Raw genomic sequence first — 3,514 nt, 5'->3', positions numbered from 1 at the left:
ATATTCAACATGTGATGGGCCTATATTTAAGCAGTAAATGTAAGTAGTACATTTCTCAGCCACCCCAACACTGCCAATATTTAATAGGATTTAGATATATTAGAAGGCTACTCCTAGGCAAAATGCATTATATATATATATATATATATATATATATAATGTAATATATAATATATATGTAATATATATATAATAATATATATATGTCTTCAAAATAGCGCTTACTGAATATTAGGGAAACATTTTCCTCCATGTTAGCAAATCGAAAAAAAGCAGAGCCCCGGCAGACTGGAGGGGGTCCACCTCTGCAGCCCTCACAGAGGCTGAGGAGATGGCCCTCAGCCAACAGAGTATGCGTCCTGTGGCTGAGGGCATCCCTGGGGGGAGCTCCTCTGATCCCCCTCACCCCCCAGGATAGAAGTGCCTTTATAAGAGGTTGGTTATTCAAAATAATTAAATATGTACACGCAACCCGGCGCGTTGCAAATTAGATGGGGCAATATTCTGGCTCAAGTAATAATTTCACTGTCTAATCATCTTCTTCCAGTTACTGATGGCGTCATCGCCCTACTTGAACCAGATGCCCTCACCAACCTCCATGCAATTGTAACAATTCTTCACCTTCCACAGATTATTAATAATGTCTTGGTAATTGCTGAACACAACCGTTAATGTCATTACAGGAAGATGATGGAGAACATTGTCTGCGGCATTCGAAAGGGAAGAGGAAAGGCCTATTGAGGTTAACACCTTTTAAAAATAACCTCTAAAAGTTGATGATAGCGTTGTACAATTTAAAACTGACATCTACCTTCTCTCAAACAGGATGAAATCGAATCCAATGAGAGGCCATCCACTTCTAAATCACAGCTTACCTCTGTAAGATTCTCCCTGGAATTATAATGAAACGCTCTACTTGGCAGTGTGAAATCCAATCTCATCTTTTGCATTCCTATAGCTTCCAGTCAAAGACTCAAAGACTCTCTATCTAGAAAAGCAAATACACAAAGCAGACTTGGAAATGGACCACCTTAGGCAAAAGATGCAAAAGGATGCTTTGGAGATCCACATTTTGGAACATAAGTTAAAGGTGGGTGAGGTGCAAACTGGGATACCCTGCTCTAAAAACATACCCAATATGAATGACTTTTTTTGTGCTTTCAGGAAATAAAGAAATCCTCATAAAAAGTAGATTGTCTTTATTAGAACACGGGCTGTGGTTGGACAAGTTATTTTGTTGAACAGTTTACTCAAAGGGTTTTACTCCAGTGAACAATGCAGACGATTATGCTGAGCATGTGCATGTAGAGAAGAAGCATCTGGTTAAAAGCAGTACCAGGGTATTTTCTGCCTTGCATTCTTAATATGCGTTTCTTGACTTGCAGCAGTTATAGGTCCGTGGTTAGTCAGCTACTCTGATCATGGGAAAGCCACAACGTTAAAGTGACTGTAGTACAGAGCGGGTGGGATGCACGGGGCGGAACATTCTGCAAATGCGTTAATCTTTTTAACTTAAAGCATGCCCCCGGTGCGTTTGAGAGTTAACATGGGGGCTGAGAAGGTGGTCTAAATAAATGATAGATTGCGCTGAATAACGATAGCGCTCGTGAAGAAAATTATCAGGAAAAGAAAGTAGGGGCCTATATCCAGCCGGGGTCTTAATAATCGTTCCTCACGGTGATTCCCTCTGAGGATCGCAGCCTCTACGTCCGCAGGCTCTCGTAGAAAAGGACATGCCATTTCTAACACTTCCTTCTGTCGGAGAGCTGCCTTCAGCCTTATAGACAACAAACTCAGAGTAGGTCTAACCACCTCCCGAGCAGGTTAGACCCACGGCGTATGTTGCCGCAGCAACTAACTCTCGGTTGCGCTGAACCTGCTACCTGAAACGGAAAACCCAGAGTTTCCATTAACTCAGAGCGAACAAACTCGGGGTTGCCTCAAAACCAGCTACCTGAAACAGGGCTCCGTTCGTGGAACACCCCTGTTGTTGTCCTGCACACCTGACTGCCTCCTCCATAGATTGCGGCCACAGCCCTCTCCCTGTACAATATTTCATGTTAAATACATTTCAGGATCAAGTTTGAGATTCAGTTTCAGTATTACTTGTTTTTGAAACCTGACGTGGGACTGGCACCGCCACCATCATATCTGTCTTATTTATTGCACCCACACATAATAGGTCCATGATACCATGTGGGGTAATTGCAGACTCCTTTGCTTTCTAACACCTTGTGAGTTCCCTGGGTACACCAGCTGATGGGTCTGTGTATATATTGGGCATTTGATTCTCGTTTCAGAAACAGAAATATATAAAAAAACGAGTGGTAATTATTATTTCTGTTTTAACATTCAAAAAGGTATATATAAGGTGCTTTTCTTATAAAGTCAAAAAGGGGCAAACTAATCTAAAATAATAATTGTTAAACATATAGAGAATCATCGGGGGATTAGAAACCTGTACTTCCATGATCGGTAAACAATGCGACTGCGATCGCTCAGACCTCTCGCTTATGATACTACAATGCTAACAATGCTAAAAAACAAGAATATTTCTGCATCCGGTACGTCATGAAGTAGGGCGTGGCTATGGACCCATGATGCGGAAGCATAATTCTCCTTGATGTTGCCCTGCGCCATTGAGCAGTTTACATAGGAATGAATAGGCGCCATTTTGGAATCCGTTGTCCATTTTATAATATGTCCATGGTACACCCACTGGACGTTCCCAAAACAGCAGTGATCACGCCGTTTGATCTGTTTGAGTTCCTGCGGATGCCGTTTGGCCTTAGAAACGCAGCTCAATCTTTTCAATGCCTCATGGACTCTGTTTTGCGGGAGCTGCCTTTTCTTTTTGTGTACTTGGATGACATCCTAGTGGCGAGCACGTCCAAATCTCAGCACCTGGCGCACCTCCGGACACTTTTTGAGTGGCTCAGCCAACATGGGCTAATTGTCAACCCCGCCAAGTGCCAGTTTGGTCTCTCCGTCATCGATTTCCTGGGACACAGAGTCACTAAGGACGGTGCAGCCCCTCCCCATCAAAGGTGGAGGCGGTCGCACAGTTCCCACGCCCGCTCACTGTCAAGTCACTGCAGGAGTTCCTCGGCATGGTGAATTTTTACCACCGTTTCATCCCTCGAGCCGCCCCCGCTCATGCGACCCTTGCATGAGGCCTTGCAAGGTAAGCCCAAGCACGCTGTGGACTGGACTGCGAGCAGGGACAAGGCTTTTGTTGCCACTAAGGCGGCCCTGGCGAACGCCACCATGCTGGCACATCCTTCTCCCACAGCCTGCATCGCCATCACCTCGGACGCCTCGGACTACGCTGTTGGTGCCGTCTACGAGCAGTGGGTGGGCGGGGCCTGGCAGCCACTTGCCTTCTTCAGCCGTCAGTTGCGTCTCAACGAGCGGAAGTACAGCACTTTCGACCGGGAGCTGCTTGGTTTCTACCTCGCCATCAGACACTTTTGTTCCCTGTTGGAAGGTCGACACAAGACGCTGTCTTTCGCCA

At 45.2% G+C, this 3,514-nt stretch overlaps 1 long non-coding RNA gene across 1 annotated transcript; it reads left to right on the top strand.

Annotated features, from left to right (window-relative positions):
• The first annotated feature begins 246 nt into the window (after nt 1-246).
• Nucleotides 247-1,106, top strand: LOC132470879 (uncharacterized). The gene is made up of 3 exons (XR_009528724.1): nt 247-606; nt 684-742; nt 826-1,106. It is a non-coding gene; the product is annotated as an uncharacterized LOC132470879 (long non-coding RNA).
• Nucleotides 1,107-3,514: the final 2,408 nt, after the last annotated feature.

Source organism: Gadus macrocephalus, chromosome 13, assembly GCF_031168955.1.
Source record: "Gadus macrocephalus chromosome 13, ASM3116895v1".
Taxonomy (NCBI): Eukaryota; Metazoa; Chordata; class Actinopteri; order Gadiformes; family Gadidae; genus Gadus; species Gadus macrocephalus.
Note: the sequence above shows the minus strand (reverse complement) of the source record. Positions and strands in the feature narration are given on the sequence as shown.